General features: G+C 32.6%; 1 pseudogene; it reads right to left on the bottom strand.

The window, feature by feature from the left end:
* Positions 1–3,322: 3,322 nt before the first annotated feature.
* Positions 3,323–8,097, bottom strand: LOC149885811 (uncharacterized; annotated as a pseudogene).
* Positions 8,098–20,364: the final 12,267 nt, after the last annotated feature.

The raw sequence follows: 20,364 nt of genomic DNA, 5'->3' as shown, positions 1-20,364 counted from the left end.
CATCCAAAGGAAAAACTCGATAAATAGACATCTTCGATTCTCTTCACATCCTTCTTATCTTCTACTCACAAACAATCGAAGACTAAGTATTACTTCGCAACAAAACTGGAAAGAGCACTGTCAACTCAACGCGTTGCTTCTCTGCAACAACTTTTGTTCGCTGCGACTAAATTGCGGGATCGGATATACCATCGTATTTTTCAAAGATGTTCTAATTATTCGAAGATGGCTCCATCATGTGCCCGGTTAGCTTGTTGTTTTCTCGCAGCGAACACAACGTTTCAGCTCTACATTTTCTCTTCTCCTTAAAATTCCCCCCTTTACAAAAAGTTTTCCTTCAATTTATACTATACAAAGAACCTCAAATATGCTCATAAAATAAACCGCTTAAACTATATTTACAACATATCAAATAAACTACGTCAATCAAATCCGCCGTAAATAGTTTCTTCACGCAATTCAATTACACTGTTTATATGAACTGCCATGTCAAAGTAGGTCACTAGAAATAAGTTAATTGATTATCAGTTTTTAAGTGATGTTTTTTTTTGTTGTTGTTGTAATGATGGTATCTTAATTCCTTTTCTTTTTATTTTCTTCAAAGTTTACGATTGGCGCATTTATACAATTTATAAAGAAAATCTTGATTATTTTTTTGTAAATTTTTGTCAGTTAAAATGGTATAAGAATATGCAACTTTTTTTTTTTTAATTTTCTCTATTTTATGCCTAATAATTTGATGTACGTAACTTAGGGGATCCTTTTAAACAGGGGGTGAATATTGTAGTTTTGTGCAATTGTCAAATATTGATTTACCTAAATTTTATAAGGTGTTTAACTAATTAATTAGCTTAGTTTGCATTTGCATCACCTTTAAGGAAAGAAAAAATTCTTATATATGTTAAATTCTTAAATATATTAAAAAGAAAAAATTGTTATACATGTTAAACATTATTTAACATTTTATTTTTCTGGTGAAAGGTCTTCATCAAAAACTTGATTACTATTAATAGAACTTACTCTATTCTCCTGACCATCATTAAGACAAATACGGGGAAGGGGGGTCCTATATTAGTGTCAAAATATTTACGAGAGATTTCGAGTAATAAAACGTATTTTAAGTAAATGGCAGCAAATTAATATTTACTAAAAACTAATGAAACAAAGAGGGCATATATAACAATGGTCAGATTAGTGCTATATATAGTATTAATCAAATGGTCAGTTTATTTTTAGTAAACTTATTTAGCTGTGTGCATTTAACGTTTTAAAGACAATATTATTTTCTAAAGAAACATGTATCAAGGGGATACCAAAAAATTAATAACTCATGCATGATTTGCGTTTGCTTCTTATTGATCTTATTAAAATTCATGCTGTAAAAATTACAACAAGAATTTAGCTTTACTTTTTCATCAATTTAAAGCACAAATGATGAAGTGTCATTATTTTGTGATAGTAACTAAAAACGTATTGTTTTGAACTTAATAATGTCGAGGAAAATGGTTCTGCCTGACACTGATAAGACCTACGTCAGTTGTGAATTACTCAAGTAATGTTAAATAATTAGTAAATTACTTACTTCCGCATACTTTTTATTTTTATTTTAAATATGGTTTAATTTTTTCTTTTTGAAGGCGTTTTTTTGAAAGTGTATTAGTTAAGATTTCGCAATTTTATATTGTGGAAAACAACCCCTATAACTTAAGACCGACCATAACCTTTATAACGAGTTGCTTTTGGCTAGAACTATATAATTAACGCTCATTTATCAATCGGGTGTTTAATACTTTCGGGTGTTAGCATTCGGGCTTCTTAAAACTTGAATTTGCTAAATAAAAGCGGAAGGAGGACATAAAAGCGAAAATTTTTAAAGTGAAAGCACAGATGGTGAAACTTTGGAAATTGGATCATGACTAATGAATAAGAAATCCTACAAAACTCATTGAGGACTTTTTAGAAAGATATTTTTTACTTTAAAATTTAAATATTTGATATTAAGCTAACTTTGTGGACTGTGTTCAAATAGGGCAAAGGAGGGCATTAAGACCACTTTTTTTTATATACTTTTAGATTTTTCTATTGAAATAAATATCTATTGTGAAGTTTAAATTTCTTTTTCCCCTTAAGGCAGACAGCATAAGTTTATACCAGGCATACCACTTTATTTTGAAAAAAAGATTTCTTATAGTGCCAATACTGGTTTGAAGCTAAAAAAAAAATTGCAGAAAAAAAAAGGGGGGGGGGGGGCAATAAGTGCAGGTATATTCACACCCGTTTATTCTTCTTATCTCTACTTAAATGATCACTACTATCTCCAGTTAATAGAAATTTTTTATTTTCTTTAAATTACTTTCTAAGAAATAAAGTAATATTAGAAAATCTTAAGCAAAAATCCTTTTAATAAAAAAAAAAAACATTTTTGTGAAAGGTGAGCAACTTTTTATACAGAATTTACAGCTATATAGTAATAAACACTAGCAATGTGGGGAAAAAGGATTTTTTTTTATGTTTAATAGAGTTCACTTTTAGGCAATGTGCAAGCTTTTAACTTTAGTATATTAATCCAAATGTCAAATGAGAATGTTTTGCAAAATATTGTGCTGACTTGAGCCAGGGAACTAAAATACCTAAAATTTTGACACAATTGCCCCATAGGTGGGGGCAATGAGCTAATAAATTTTTACTATCTTATAACACATTTAAATTTATCAACAGGTTTTAAATTTGATCTTATAATTTCTTATTGATAAAAAGTTATGATCATGTGAGATTTTCACCCTCCCCAAAATGAGGGGGACTGTATATATTACTTGATCATAACTTTCAATCACAAAATGATTATTATATGAAATTAAAAACCTGTTAACAAATTTAAATATATCATAATATAATAAAAAAATATTTTATTGCCTCATTGCCCTTACAATAAGGGGTAAGGGGCAAACATATTGTGGTATTTTCTTCCCAGACTCTAGTCAGTGCATTGTTTTGCAAAAATATTCTTATTTTACATAAGTATGAACATACTTAAGTTTGGAATTAGCACGTAGCCTTAAAGTGTTTCATATCTGAAACATAAGAAAATCATGGTAACACCTATAGATAGTTCATGCTGACACCTAAAGATAGTTGTCATGGTGACACCTATAGATAGTTACATCAAGTAACTAGTAGTGGCAGTAGAAGTTGCATCAAACAAATAAAAAAGAAAAAATTAACAATAAAAAATTTTAAGCTTAATTTTACATAGACTCAGAACAATTGCCACACTTCCATTCCATGACTTTAACATCGTCTAAGTCAGTTAATACAGTACATTTTACATGATACCAAATGTCACAAGCATCGCAGCACACCCACTGATCACCTCTATCTCCATGGACACCACAGTTAGGACATACAGTCTCATCGTTGTCATCATAATCACTATCATTTTTATCTGTAGGAACTTTTTTTTTTTATGAACTTTTTTTTCTTTTCTTGTTTTTTTGAAGCTTCTCTTGTTCGTTTTAAACATGCTTCTGACGTTAAACTTTCACCATAGCGAAACCTAATAACCCGAGCGGATCTTCTACAATAAGAGGTCTCTGCACATTTTGACTTTAATTGTTTCAGAAAAAAATCTTTGATAGATGAGCCTTCTGAAGATGATGTAGAAATGGGTAATAATGAAGCAGATGGCATTGATGTTGAAAGGGAAGCATCATTAACATAAATGCTTTGAAGGTTAGGCATTGAACAAGATCTTGTGAGGTGATTAGTGGTGAATGTTTCTTTACTGGTAACTGAAAACATCGATTAAGCAAACGTGTGTCAATAGCATCCTTGTTTAGAGGGAAAATGCCAGTTCCTTTAAAACCAGTTTTGATTTGTTCCACAGTAAAGGAACTCTGAAAAAGGATACGTAGTAATCCTGGAAAATGTTTCTTTGAGACTGGCCCTTCATGTGTTCTTGCGTGTTTTAGAAGTAGACTTTGCCATTTACTTTTTACGGGTCGAAAAACAGATGTATCTAAAGGTTGAAGAAGATGGGTAAGATGAGCAGGAATGCGTAGGAGAATAACGTTATTTTTTTTTGCCAAATCAATAAGTGGGGAGCTAATATGAGAAATGTGGCCATCAAATATAAGTACCCGTGGGCGGTTTGCAAGATGCATTGTATACATTAAATATATGCTTTGAAACCATTCCAAAAAATGAGGACACTCCATCCAGCCCTTATTACTAGTAGTATAAACAGCTCCATTAGGGCTACCTTTAACCCAATCTATATACAAATTTTTTCCTTTGTAGATTACATATGGTGGCAATATCTGTCCACTAGCTGAGCATGCACAATTTACAGTAATTTGCTCCCGGCCTGAGCCACCAATGCTCTGTGACACTCTAGCAGCACCTCGTTTTGCTAATACAATTTGTTCCTTTGGGTCAGTGATGAAACCTGTTTCATCAGAGTTGAATATTTGACTAGGAAGATTAATAATTCCTGCATTTCTCAATATTTTTTCAACTAAATTAAACCATATTTTGATGGTTTCAGGATTTTCAGCATGGCTTCTTGTATTGCTTAAATGTTCAGTTTTTCTCGGTGCTATTTCAGGGTTTCGTAGCTAAAAAGCATGCAACCAGTCTTTACTCAGTCTACAATCTTTAAAAGGTGTATAAATATTGTTTTTTTTTAATAAAATCTTGAACTAGATCTTTTTCCTCCCTTCTAGTGAAACCCCAGCCCCAATCAGCTAATAAAATAACGCATTCTGACAGCTCTTTTTCCTGCTGTGAAGTTAAAACTGTTTTTCCTCCTGGATGAGCATCAATAGGTAGCTTAAGTAATTTAAAATAGACTATTCTAAAATTGACCCTATTGCCCCTCTGATCTTATTACCCCGCTTTACCCTAACCATCGTTGGTCATTTTTGATTAATTAGAATTTTTTGATAAATACTCAGTTAAATTTTTTTTCTAGATGACAATTAAAAAAGTAATTTGTTAAATATACTTAAAGAAAGTTTAAATAATATAGGGGTCAGGTTTCTACTTTTCTATTGATAAGAGGTTTAGTATATAAAAACAAGTATTCAGTTGAATTTGGATTTAAATTAATATTAGTATAAATAACATTATAAGAAAAGAGTCCTAACGATTTGAACTTGCAACATGTTATTGAAGATAAAAGGTTAAACTAGTAAAAAATGTTAATAACTTCATAATTAATCATAAACTAGCAAATAGCAACCCGTAATACGGGTTATTGTCGGTCTGTTACTTAATTTATAGGGGCTGTTTTCCAGTATTTAAAGTTGCGAAACCTAAACTAATACCCTTTTAAAAAAACGCCTTCAAATTGAAAAAATTAAATCATTTGTAAAATTAAAATAAAAAGTATGCGGAGGTAAAATAATTTACTAATAATTTAACATTATTTGAGTAATTTACAACTGATATAGGTCATATCAGTGTAAGGCAGAACCATTTTCCTCGACATAACTAAATTCAAAACAATAAGTTTTTAGTTACTAACACAAAATAATAACACTTCATCATGCTTTAAATTGACGAAAAAATAAGGCTAAATTCTTGTTATATTTTTTACAACATGAACTTTAATTAATAAGATAAATAAAAAGCAACGCAAGTTATGAGTTATTAAGCAAACGCAAGTTATGAGTTATTAATTTTTTGGTATCCCCTTGATACATGTTTCTTTAAAAAAGGAAATTGTCTTTAAAACGTTAAATGCACACAACTAAATAAATTTATTAAAAATAACTGACCATTTGACCATTACTAATATATGGAACTAATCTGACCATTTTTATATATGGCCTCTTTGTTTCAATAGTTTTTAGTAAACGGTAATTTGCTACCATTAACTTAAAACGGTAATTTGCTACCATTTACTTTAAATTCGTTTTGTTACTCGAAATTTAATTCTCTTAAATAATTTGTCACTAATAAAGGACCTCCCTTCCCAGTTTTTGTCTTAATGGTGGTCAGGAGAATAGAACTAGTTTTATTAAGAGTAATCAAATTTTTGATGAAGACCTTTTACCAGAATATTAAAATGTAAAACAATGATTTACATGTATAAAAATTTTTTTTTATCAATATATGTAAGAATTTAATATATATAAGAATTTTTCTTTCAAAAGTGTTGCAAATGCAAACTTAGCTAATTAATTAGTTAAACACCTTATAAAACTTAAATAGCTCGATATTTGACAAATGCGCAAAACTACAATATTCACCCCCCGTTTAAAAAGATCCCCTAAGTTACGTAAACAAATAATTAGGCATAAAATAGAGAAAGTTTACTTCTGGGAGTTGAGTCAAATCAATCCCAACCTGTTTCATGTTACCTTTCGAAATTGATATGCTTTGTAATAATGGTTTAACTTGAAGTTTCTTGTTTTTTGCTTTTTGACAGTTGTCACAATCTGAAACATAGGTGGTAATGTCTTTTACCATTCCAAACCAAAAAAATCTATTTTTAATATGTTCTGTTGTTGAATTAATGCCTATGTGGCCAGATAACGCATTAGCCTCATTAGAAATTTCATTACTATCGTGCAAATAAATATTTTTTTCATAGAGAAAAGTTATTTAGACCAAATAATTTTTCTCTATGAAAAAATATTTATTTATAATATTTATTTATAGAAAACAAGTAATCAATCATTTTATTTTATTATAATAATATTTATTAATGAAAATAAATATTAAACTATTATTACAATACTAGCTGTTACCCGTGAACAAAAAGTGGGCAACAAAAACAATACTAAACGTAAATGGATACCACCTACACCATAATCACCATGGTTATAAAAGTCTAGAAAGTTTCCATTCACCCAAAAATGTGAAAATAAAGACAGAAAATAAACGAAACAGTTTGTGATAAAATTTAATACAGAAAAAATATAATTTAATCATAACAATTATGTTCAATCTATAAAATTGCAAAAAAAAATCTCTAATAAAATGGCTCCCTTATACTTCTGAAAAAAATAAATAACAATACTGAATCATATTGTGAAACATAAGCAAAACAGTGGTGACTAAAACTTTTAATTTACATGTTAAACAATGTAATATCAATATGTGTTGTGAATAATAATTATTTTGATGGCGTGTATAGAGTTGCAGAAAAACGTGTTTTTTTGCTGTCATGTTTTTTTTTTGCTTTTTTTTTTAGGCGTTTTTTTAACTAGGGTGTAGGTTTTTTTGGACTTTTACAGACTCTTATGGTATATTTGTTTACTAATTTTGTGTAAAAAGAATGTTCAGCCAAAGTGGTAAGAGAATATTTATCTTTTTGATAAGGAAAAGATTTTTGCTTTTAAAATTTATTATTTTTGTTATTTTAAGCACTGAAACTCTTTTATATTTTGTTATGCAAAGTTATTCCAGAATCCGTTTTTTTTTTATTTTAATTATTGACTCGGTTGCACATAAGAGATTGTTATTAAAACTACAATCATATAGGACTCAAAAACAAATTATACGTTGGTTTAAAGGTTTTCTTAGCGGACGAACACAAAGAGCGGTTCTAGGTGAGATCACCTCATAGTGGAAAAAGTCATAAGTGGAGTACCACAGCTAATGTTAAATAACTCGCACATGCTAAGTATAACTAAAATGTAATTTGTACGTGCTCAATTCAATCGAAGTGTTAAATTTAATCAAATTGCCAGTCCAGGTCATGACATTTAACTGATCTGGGCAGGTTAGACTCTTTAGCTACGGCGAATGATATTCACATAATAGATGGAAAACTCTGAAATAAAACCCCACTTTGAAGCGGTGAGGGTAGGAGGAGCTCGCTAACCTTGGATGGTAGACTTCCTAGTGATGTTGTCAGTCAGAAAACTGAGTATAAAAATACTCAGTTTCCTGAACTATAAAACGGGTTAACGCTTGGAAGAGCATCCAGTTGTAAAATCTGCTCCAAAATATCAAGTTTAAAAATAAAATACCGCATCAACTGTCTCACAGACTTACAAGAGGCACATCTGATGGTATGCTGTTGGCCTCAGATGAGTCATTGGAGAGAAACACATCACTGGCCAGTAGCAAGTATGTTAAAGCATCCATGGTTGGTCCTAACACCAGTCGACCTCCTGGTAAAGTAGCTGGTGAGTGTCAATGTGATAAAAGGTGTGAAATTAAAGGTTGGATTGGCCAATGAGGGTTGAATGCAAGTAAAAAGTGAACAGAAATGACAGGTAGAAGAAAACTTGACATATGCTGCCTGCAAGAAACTCGTTGGAAAGGTGGCGGTGCTAAGACTATTGTATTTGATAATTGCTGGTACAAATTCTACTTGGTTGGATGTGAAGAAGGAATGTCAGGGGTTGGTATTTTAGCTGCAGAAAAATTGATAAATCATGTAGTTGAGGAAAGACGAGTGAATGAGAGAGTGATGGTATTGAGATTAGGAATTGGAAAATCAGTCTTTAATATAGTATCAGTATATGCACCTCAAACTGGTAGGTAAAGAGAAGAAAAGGAATAATTCTATATTGTTCTTGGTAACGTTTTTAAAAAAATTGGTCAAGGCTAATATTTGGCCAACATTTGAAAAATGTTGGCCTTGTACTTTAATTTCCCGATAGACGTGTATGCCCCGCTATCTCAGCAAGATAAAAAAATGTATAACCTCTGCTGCATTTAAACAGTTATAGCATGTATGTTTAAATATGCTCCTACTGCTACAATACACATAGTATTAAGTATAAATTTCCAAATACAAAAATTTATAAAGAATAATTTAATACACATATATAACACACATGTACTTAAAGGTTGCTGTATCGCAGCAAGATAAAAAATATTACAACGACAACAAATAAAGGCAACAAATGAATTTAAAAAGAATAAACATTTAACACAAATGCATTCAAAGGCAAGATAAAAAAACATAAACATCTCTATATAATAAAAACCAACAAAATAACCTCACAATATATTGTGATGTTTTTTTGTTGGTTTTTATTATATAACAAATAACCTCACAATACATTGTGAGGTTATTGCGTTTTTAATAACAACCAAAATAAAACCTGGTTTATAAAATAAGACTTCAGTGTATTTTTAAAGAGTTATAGCAAGCATACTACTACTATAAAAATAAAAGTTGTCATGAAAATAAAATCAAACAAATCAAAACTTGCAACAAAAAACATAAAACAACAGCAATCTTTTTTTAGAAATAATAAAAATCCACTGTACTTTTTATTTAATTGATAAGTAGTTAATTAAAATTAATAAATTAGTTAATAACTAATTAAATGAAAATTACAGTAAAAAACAGTATTAAGTTACAAAATATAAATATATACATAAAGTGGTGTGTTGAAATAAAACTGCTCACCTTAACGCTAGATTATCCCCAGATGAGACAACTCATTTTCTTCAATTACAAATGGCTTTTTTTTTCTTCGAAAGTTTGATTTATCACCTTTGCTAATAGTTGTTTTTGGATATATACCTTTTTTCAAAAAATTATAAAAAGGGGGTAAATTCATTTCGCATCTCTACAGTGCTGGTCATAAGTTTAGAGCCACCTGTTTTTTTCATCATTTTGCGGCTTAGGTATGGTGAGGTTAACATTATAAGCATAACAATGCATATAGTAATTTGACAAGGTACGAATCTATTGATATTCATGAATAATTGTGTATTAAACCAAATATAAATATTAATTTTCATGAGTTCTTTAATATTATAGCCAATTTTTGAACATTTTAACATATTTTGGTAACTTTATGATGTATTGGTATCAATGTTTTGGTTAATTCAGTTGTTATTTATGCTACTTTTTGGAATGTGTACACTGGCTAGATAATGTATTTAATGTTATTTTCGTTTTTATTTTAGAATTTAAGTCAAAATATTTTCTGAAATGGGATATATAAGGAAAAGCGGGTTCTGGCGCATTGACCCATTCCCATACTTAAGGATGCATAAAAAAATGGCGAACACTTCATATCATGACAAAACCAATACAGTCGTCTTTAAAAATCAAGAAGAAGTATAAAAATAATCATGTTATTTATATACCAGTTCTTCAAGATGTTTATTGCCTTGTTTTGTAGTGTCCGATGGCAAGGGTGTGAATTCCGTCATCTAAGATAATTCTTTTGTCGTCGTTAGCGCTGAGTGCGACCTTGTTGATTTCTTCGGTGTAAACGTCGTGAAGATGAGATCTGAAAACGTTCATTTCCGTTCATTAAGCAGTCACCACAAGGTATTGATAACTTCTTGAAAGTCAAGACCTTCATTCAATTTTTTCAAGACGTAAAGACACAAATGGCCGCAATAAGAAGTGTTACCAAATTGTACTCTTTCACTGTTATAATAAACTGGACTTTTCAAGTAGTCGACCAGCTCAACAAGAGGAGGCTGAGCGTAAGAATCAAAACTATACTTTTTGTCACCGTCTTTAAACCAACACACCCAATGAAACCCACCAGTGCTTGAATCTCCTGTGTTGACAATTCCACATTCTTTTTTCATTGTCTTTTTTGGTAACTCATCCCTCACAAAAACACCTCGAAAGTTTTTTAATTTTAACTGTTTAGCAGCCTTTATCAATTGAAAGTTAGTTAAAGCTTCATTAGGTAAAACAATTCCTTCTACGTCAATCCATTGAAAGTTGATCATTTTTTTAATTTCTTAAAAAGTTTATCCGAATTTTTTTAACAAGCGATTTTTCATAGAATAGCGCCTAAAAAGGGTATACTATTAAAGGGTGAGTTAGGTCCGAGTAATAAACCAGCTCCAACAGATTGATAACCTTTTCCAGTTTTAATGAAGAGTCCATCACCGTGAACATTTTTAGTCCATGGGGTGATAAACAATCCTTCTCCACCTAAAGTTTTTATCTTCATTCCATTTCCATTCTTTTTCAAGTAAACGATTCCTCTTCCTGCAATTTTGTCAACCATAGCAGAGCCAGCAGAAGAGCCTACACCTGCTAGCAATCCGGTGGCTAGAGCAGGAACAACCTTTGTGGCAAGTGTACTACCTAACATGCCTAATAACGGTAAAAGAGCTCCGATGAATCCGCCTTCAATGGTTGAGTTGTATGCAATTTGTCTTTTGCTCAATTTAAGAGTGACTCCTTTACCAGCTTCATACGCTTTTCTAATTTTGTTCAATTGCGAATTAGTGATAGCGAGAACATGTTTACCGTTCAAGTCTTGATGAGAAAGCTTAATGCTAGTATCGGTTTTATCATGCATGGCTTTTTTAATTTTATCAGATTGACTCTGCGAGATGTTAATTTTGATGTTTTGATAATTGCTCATTTTTATGTATTAAAAAATTATTTATTTCACTTCTCGAATATGATATCGCATTGTAATATCCTCTACACGAAAATCAACCAAATCTCCATTCTGATCAATGATGCGAGTAACCATTGTTGAAATTTCAAACAGTTTAACAGGAAGATAAATCAAATGCATTGGTCTCTCGATGATTTTATAGCCAGGACTAACATTTGGATAAAAGGAGTAAATGCAATTTAATTGGGTTCCATTAATATAGGATGATCCGATAACGTTGTTAACGATTCTGATGGTGTTAATGCTTGAAATTCTAACGATATGATCCGACTCGTATTCGGAATTGGAATTTAATTTTCTTTTAGTAAACCCTAAAACTGAAGAGATGCTATTCTCCACATTAAAGTCAATCAAATAATTCAAGCCAAGTTTAATGGTTGATTTTAAAGTATTAAGATTGATTCCAATTTGAAGGTTGTTTGGAGAGTAATTAATTTTATTTGCAATAATATAACTTCCACGTTGAGCTGTTTTTATTGTGTTTAAAATAGACTTTTGCAAATACTCATTGATGCCTTTAATCTCATAGTTTCCTAATGGAATGATAATGTTCTCCCAATTAGCTCCATTGTTCATGCTGTATTTGAAAGAATTGTTTTTACTGTTTACATTTGGAATGCTGTTGTAAGTCTCAAGACCGAGAAAAGCCATTTCATAACTTTTTCCTTCGTCAAAAACGATTTTATCCAAAAAATCAGTGGTGATAACACTTGATTTTCCATCTACATCGATGATTATACCTGACATTTTTTAAATAAGAATTATTTTTTAAATTGTTTTAGAAAAATAAAAAATCGTCAAATCCGCTTCGGTACTTTCCCTCGTTCTTTTTAGAAGAGAGATCGATGACGGCAAATCCGTGAGGTTCATTCCAGCAATGATTGCAAAAGGCTTTAAATTCTTCTATTTTCATATCGCAGGAAACGTGATCTTGATAAATGTGATTAACGCTTTTTTGGTCTTGTTTAAAGAGGCAAATAAAGTTAGCATTTTCTCTGATGGTATGTCTTGGAATCTCGAAATAATTTTGAGCGAGGTAAAAGCAGTCAACGTTGGAATGTCTTCCTCGGATGTAATATTTTTCACACTTGTTTTGATTGGTCAATTGCAAATCGTCAAAGATCATCAAATTGTTTTTGGTTGAGTCTAAGGATTCAGGTTCAGGTACATCATCAGCCGTTTCAAAGAATTGACACTCCATATCATCATTGTCGGAATATTTTTTTGAAATTTCCTCAATAACATCTTCAGGGTTTAAATTCAATTTTTCCATTTCGTCTTGTACATCATCCGTTAACAAATCAACAATATCCTTTTTAGGAAGTTTATTTTCGAATGATCTTTTGAGTATTTTGTATTCAGGTTGAAAAAGAGATTTGCCAAAGACTTGCAAGCGGCTGTAATCTAGCCAGCCAGGTCTTAAAAGTAAATTGAGTAGTAACGTTGTTTTTCCGCAACCAGACTTTCCAACAATGATTCCACGTATACTTCTAGGTAAAAGCGCGCTGTTGTTTCTTTTGGTTTTCCCAATTTTACATGACAATTTCATCACTTCCATTTTTTATATTTAAAAGGTTTTTATATATGTTAAAAATGTACTGCGTTAAGTGTAGAAGAGAGACTGAAACCATTCACTTGAAAAACGAGATCACAAAAAACAACAGACCTATGTTGAAAGGGACTTGCAACTCTTGTGGGATAACAAAATGCAAGTTTGTTTCATCGCATGGATCATCTTCGCATGCGGTCAATGGAGGAGACTTGGTGGAATCGATCAACAATTTTTCAAAAAAAATAAAGCTTCCATGGGCAAAGTTTCCAGGAGAAATGCACGTTCCAGGTATGAACTTTGCAGGACCTGGTACCAATTTAGATAAAAGGCTCACTTCCACGGATATGTATCAAGAGTGGAGCAAACCGGTGGATAGAGTGGACAATGCCGCATATCACCATGATTTAGCTTACAAGTATTTTAACGACAAGCAAAACAGAAATTTAGCAGATCGAATGATGCTTGAAGAAATGGATTCTATACAAAATCCTACTCAAAAAGAAATAAGCGAGCGAAAAATCATCGAACCCATCATCAAAGCCAAAGCTAAATTCGGATTGGGTGTGAGCGATTTGAAATGGACGGATCAGCTTGCAGAGGAGCTTCATAAACCGGTGATTCATCATTTTAAAAGAAGAAGGGTGATTGTGAATGACATTGATGAAATATGGGCTGCTGATTTGGTGGACATGCAATCGTTTTCAAAGTTTAACAATAGCGTAAAATATTTACTTATGGTGATTGACGTGTTTTCAAAGTATGGATGGATCGTTCCGTTAAAAAGCAAAACAGGTCTTGAAGTGGCTGAAGCGTTGAAAAAGATTTTCACAGAAAGAAAATGCATTAAATTGTGGGTGGATAAAGGAAAAGAATTTTACAACAGACATGTGAGAGCGTTGGGTGTGCAATTATACTCCACTGAAAACGAGGAAAAAAGTTGTGTTGTCGAGCGATGGAACAGAACGATGAAAGAGAGAATGTTTAAATATTTTTCAGCCAACAATACCAATAAATACATTGACGTATTAGATGAGATGGTGAAAAATTACAACAACACAAAGCACTCTTCTATCAAAATGACACCAGTGGAAGCTAGCGATGAAAAGAATAAAGGTAGGGTATGGTGGAATATGTATGGAAAGGATCAAACATTACCAGCAAAACCGAAATTTTCCATGGGTGATCAAGTGCGAATCGTAAAAAAGAAGTCTCATTTTGAAAAGGGGTATACACCGAGATGGACTGAAGAGGTTTTTACCGTGTCAAATGTTCAGTATACGAATCCACCCACGTATAAAATCACTGACGCTAACGGTGAAGAAATACAAGGTACATTTTATGAACAAGAAATGCAAAAGACCAATCAAGACATATTTAGAATTGAAAAAGTCATTCGAAAGCAAAAGAACAGATCTTTAGTCAAATGGTTGGGATATCCAGATTCATTCAACTCGTGGGTGAATAATGAAGAATTGATACGTTTGCAAAAATGATCTAAAAATTTATTTTTAATATGTAAAATGCATGCTCCTCACAAGTTTTTTAGAAATGTTACCTCAGCAGAAGTCCACAGTTTGGATTTGCAATTAAAAATTTTGGAAGCGAGGGTTAGAGAGTTGGAGGAAAGAAGACCAAACAACATTATTGTGTCTACGAAAACGTTAGATCATCCACCTTATTTCAACGTTAACGAACAATATGAGATTTTTGCTCAGAAAGACATTAAATTTGCTGCTCTCTCACATACAATGATAGCTTTATCCATTGGGCTGAATTTGGAGAAAGGTGTTGCAGTGATAACATTAATGAATAAAATTACTGATCAATTGAATTATAGAAAAAACGAAGTTATTATTTCAGAGTCTGTAGATGATGTTATTATGGACGTGAATAGTAACAACAATTCAGATGTCATTATTAAAAAAGGAGAAAAACTTTGTAAGATTAGTTACATTGATTTAAAATAGTTTTTTTCGCTTAATAAAAATGGAAATATTGAATGAAAAACTTTATCCAGTTCTTTCATCAGCTCCTATAGATGAAGGAGGACATGTTTATAGGCTTCAGAAAATAAGCGAGATTCAGAAAGAGATAGAGAGTGAAAAAGCAAAGCGAGTTCATCTAAGCAAAAAGTACCATCGCGTGTTTAGAATCATTTCGAATGCGGACAATGTGATGCAAGGATTATGTATAGCACTAGGTGCGACTGGAATAGGGCTTTTGTCTACGATTATTGCCAGTCCAGTAGCGATTGCGTGTGAAGGTGTGGCTATTGGCATGGGGTTTTTATCGATTGTTGGAGGTCAAGTCAACAAAAAGATGGTATTAAAAGCGGAAAAGCATGAGAAGATCAAAGTGTTGGCTGAGTCGAAATTGAACACCATCAGCGAGCACATTTCCAAAGCGTTGATAGACGGAAAAATAAGCGATTCAGAGTTTCAATTGATTCTTGAGGAGCTTCAAAAATTTAAATCCTTGACGGTGGAAATACGAACCAAAACCAAAAAGGGAATAGATGAAGTTACTAAAGAAAACTTAATCCAAAAAGGACGAGAAGACGCGATTCAAACGTTTAACAATTTGTTTAAGAAAGGATCAACGTAGTCGTAAAAACCAATTTATGTATTTTTCCACGTATTTTAAAAAGGATCAACGTAGTCGTAAAAACCAATTTATGTTTTTTTTCCACGTATTTTAAAAAGATGTTTTTCTTTAAAATACAAGACCTAAATAAAAGGGATGAAATTGTGAAAGAAATTAATGACAGAAGAAACGGCAACATTTCAGATGCTAATCTTCAGACTGATTTGAGCAAGCTTTACAAGCCTCTGATTGAAAGCAATGAAAAGATGATTAAAAGCCTGTCAGTCGATCAAAAAAAGAATAGACCTTTCGAAGTGAACAAAGTTGGAGATAAAATGTATATTGGAAAAATGGAGGTTGAAATAGATGGAAATGATATCATTGTCGGTGGTGAAAGGTATAATGGAACAAAAGGCCTTTGGGAACTGATGACTGAATTAACAATACCAAAGAACTATACCAATGAAGATTTGCAAAATTATGAAAAAATTTTAATGGACAGTGATGCTATAAGATCTGATTCGCAACCGCATAAACCGAAATCATCAAGAAGACCAAAGTATCAACAACTTATTGCTCCTATTTGGGAAAAAATGATGCGTATTGAAAAAGGTAAAAAAGGTCGCGGTGCCATTATTCTTCCAAGCGATCCTAATGCGTTGGTGGAAAAGCTTGAATTGAGTATAGCTGCTTGGCATGCTGGAAACACGGCTTCAAGAAACGAGGCTGTTGCTATTTGCGATGAGCTGTTGAGACAAAGAGAGATTAATAAAGAGGAATATAAATCGTTAATGAGGGCTATTGATAAAATTATTTAAAAAAATTGTTTTATTTAAAAAAATGCTCATTGTGAACAAAAGAAGATATGTGAAAAAGAACGTTGTTGGTGGAGGTGGTATTGTAGACATGATTAAAAATTTCATAAAAAGAGCAGCTGCGTCAAGTGTGTCAAAAGCAACAGTGAATTTGCTTAAAAATGCTGCAACAAGCAAAATTGGACAAGAAGCGATTACAGCTGCAAAATCTGCTGGGACAGAGTTAGCCCTTTCAGCCATTTCCACTGCTAGAGATGTGGCTATTGACAAAGGTAAAAAGACCATTGAGAAATTAAAGACTGGTTCATCTATTCAAAGTAAGAAAATGTCTAAAAAGAACGCGATTCGAATTCAAGATCTGGTGAAAATAGGACAGGGCATGAAAATAGTATGAAGATAGCATTCTGTTGCGATGACTTGCAATGAGAGACATTTAAATGAATTAAATAATTTTTTTTATTATATAAAAAATGATAAGTACTGAGCGATTAAGAGTTACTGAGAACCCAGAGTATGATATTGGTATTGAAAAAGTTGATTTTTTGAGTACCTTCCAACCAATCTCGATTTAAATTCTTCAGGCACGATTACTTTTGAGATAGACTGTCAATCGATTCAAACAGTACCATCAGAGGCTTACATTCTTATTGAAGGAGTGTTGAAAAAGAGCGATGGAACCTTTTATGATGCTAAAGACAACATTGCACTGGTGAACAACGCTTTGATGTATTTGTTTAATGATGTGACTTATGACTTGTCGGGAGAGCAAGTGGAACGAGTGATGTATCCAGGTCCAGCCACCACCATACTTGGATTGATGAAATATCCTTATGGATTTCAGTTTGCTGATGGATTAAAACAGATGTGGTATATGGATACGTCAAATCTTGTTGGAAATTCAGGATTCAATGTTAGACGAGACCACTTGTTTGCAGACACTACATCCGTTGGAGCTTTTTCGTTTAAAATTCCGTTGAAACACATTTTTGGATTTTGCGAAACCTATGACAAAGTTGTTTATGGGTTTAGGCATACCATCACCTTTACAAAGAAAGAATGTGATGATGCGATTTATAGAGCGGAGAGCGTTAGTGCAGGAATGATCAACCTTAAAAAATTCAGACTTTATATGCCTCGCGTTGAATTGGATATTTCGAAAAAGACTGATTTCATGAATTTAATGGCCCAAAAAATTCCCATTCAAGTGGCTTATAAATCAAACAAATGTGAAAGGCAACTTATTCCAGCTGGTCAGACAGAATTTACCTGGTCGCTTGGAAGAGTCACTGACAAAAGCATTCCAAGATTTATCTTGTTCGGACTTCAGACAAACAGAAATTCCAGTCAAACAGTTAATCCGTCACTATTCGATCATTGTGATGTTAGCAATTTTTACGTGACTGTTAATGGAATAAAGTATCCAAATTACAATTACGACTTGAATTTTGGAGAAAAGAGAGTGGTCATGGCTTATTCAGATGCGTTCTCTTTTGATGAAAAATATTATGGTACAAATGAACTTGTTTGTCAATCTGGGTTAAGCTTGCTTGAATATATAAAATTATATCCGTTGTTCTTTGTGGATATCAGCAAGCAAAAAGAAAGAATGGCGTCGGAAACAGCTGAATTAGTGGTAAACCTTAAATTTCGAACTTCAACTATTGCAAATACCGTTATTTTTGCAGTAGTGATCTCTGACAAACTGCTTAAATTTGTTTCAGACGGAACCAACATGACTGCTGTTTATTAAGATATCTTTTCGGGAAAAAATTGAATTGACTTAAAAAAAAATCTTGGTATAATAAAATGAGATATACAACATCGTATTTGAAAAATTTGTTGAATGAAAACGGTGTTAGTAAAACAGCAGATGATTTAATAACGTTGATGATGCTTGCGGTTGAAAATAATTTGATCAGTAAAGATGAGATTTTAGAAAGAGCAAAAGAAAAAAAAGTAAAGCCTCCTCCAAAAGAAAAAAAACCTGTTGATCCAAAATGGGAATGGCTTAGTTTAGTTAAGAAAAAACCCATCACTGTGAGAATAACCAACATTGAAACGGGTGAGGTGACTGAATACAAGTCTCTTTACAAAGCGATGGCAGGGACTGGACGTGGATGGAGATATTTAGAGCGTCGAGATGGAAAGGTGGATGATGGAATCAAGATTGAATTTTTAAATTCTGAAAAGCTTGAAAAACGTAAAAAGCAGCAAAATTGATTTTTTAACTTTTAACATGTTAAAAAATTGACTTAAATAAAATTCTTGGCATAAATAAAAAGATGGAGAGGAAGTATGTGATTGAATTTGATACCATGGGTCGTGCGCATCTGTTTGATGAAGAAAAAGAAATTCATGCGGCTGGATGCGAATTTACTGCACATGACGAGTGGGGAAGAAAGTATACGATTAGATTTGATGAAATGGGTCAAGCACATGTATACGACTCAATAAGCGAAATTTTTGCCAATTATCTTGTTTCATAAGTTTTTAATTCTCCCGCGAAAAGAATTAAAAAACGGTAAAAACTTTTCGTAGAAGAAAATATGCTGAAAGTGTGCCAAGATTTAAAAAAATTGAATTGACTTAAAGAAAATCTTAGTATAATAAAAATGAGTATCTATTCTTCAAAACCAGAATTAATTGCTAAAGAGCGAAAACTTGAATGCATCGAAAAAAATTTTCTTTCCCTTAATAAAATGGGTGATAAAACTGATGATAAAAAGCAAAAAGCAAAAACTTTCGCCAAAGAGCGAAAAATTGAAAGTGACATAAAGAAAAATCTTTCCGTAATAAAAATGGAAAGTAAAACTGTGAAAGAATTAAAAGAAATTGCTAAAGAGGAGAAAATAAGAGGATACTCTAAAATGAGAAAGGAGGAACTTATAATGGCTTTGCAGCCTCCTAGAGTTGCCTCTGCTCCTGCTGCTCTTCGTAGACGAACGACTGAGGCAAGACCTTTGCCTGAAAGACCTACCGTGGTGAGGTTTGTTCGGCCAGCTGTAAAAGTTTCTGTAAAACCGACAAAAGTAAGGTTTGTTCAACCACCTGTAAAAGTTTCTGTAAAACCGACAAAAGTTTCAATAAAGCCGACAAAAGTAAGGTTTGCTGTTGGTTCTGAAAGACCTGTACCTGCTCCAAGACCAAGGTCTAGCGACTTGATTTCATTCGAGCCTTCTACTCTCTTGCAAAATCAGGTAACAAGAGATGAACCCTCTATTCTTAACACACCGGTTGTTGATTCAACAAACGTTATTACACCTAGACCGGTTCCTGCTCCAAGACCTTTATTTTCAAGTCTGACGTCAGCTAAAAAAAGTGTGGCGTCCTATGTTAAAACTAAGTTTAATGTTGTTAAAGAATGGATAGAGCCCTACGTTCCTGAAGTAGTCAAGAATAAGGTGAGCGAATCAGCAAAACAAATCGATGAAAAGATAAAGTCTATCAAATCACTTGTATTAAAAACAGTGTACAAACAGCCCGTGTCAAAACCAATTATAGTAAAGTTTAATATGACTAAGCATTCAGCAGAGCGCTCCACCAGAGTATTTTCTTACGAGCCGTCTTCTCGTTATCAAGACATTGTTCCTTTTTTAAACTTGGTAAGGGAGTCTGCTATTCAAACCATGGAAGGAGAAAGAAACACAAAGGTAAGAATTGTTTTAGTCTGTGAAATGACTCGCGTAAGCATCTTAACAGGTGAGGAAACTACTCAGACGGCTAACTTTTCATCTAATGCGCAAAGATTATTGGAGGGTGATGATGTGAGAGCGCTCATGACTGAAATGGAAGAAAAAATCTTGGAACGTAGCGCTAATTACAACAAGATGGGATCCAATTGCGTCTTGTCCAAGATTTTGAGGATGGATATAAGCTTTGTTGATTATGAACCTTTCAAGGGCTCTTCCTACATGGAGCTGCCTCTCAAGTTGAAAAACAAAAAAGCCATCATCAACATGAAAAACGATGACGATCAATGTTTCAAGTGGTGCGTCACCAGAGCTCTTAACATGAAAAATAGAGACAACGAAAGAATTGACAATGAGTTGATTGAACAATC

This window comes from Hydra viridissima, unplaced genomic scaffold, assembly GCF_058129835.1.
Source record: "Hydra viridissima isolate aposymbiotic clone 2 unplaced genomic scaffold, HvirCarnegie_v1 scaffold_7, whole genome shotgun sequence".
Lineage (NCBI taxonomy): Eukaryota > Metazoa > Cnidaria > Hydrozoa > Anthoathecata > Hydridae > Hydra > Hydra viridissima.
This window is presented reverse-complemented; position numbering and strand designations above follow the sequence as displayed.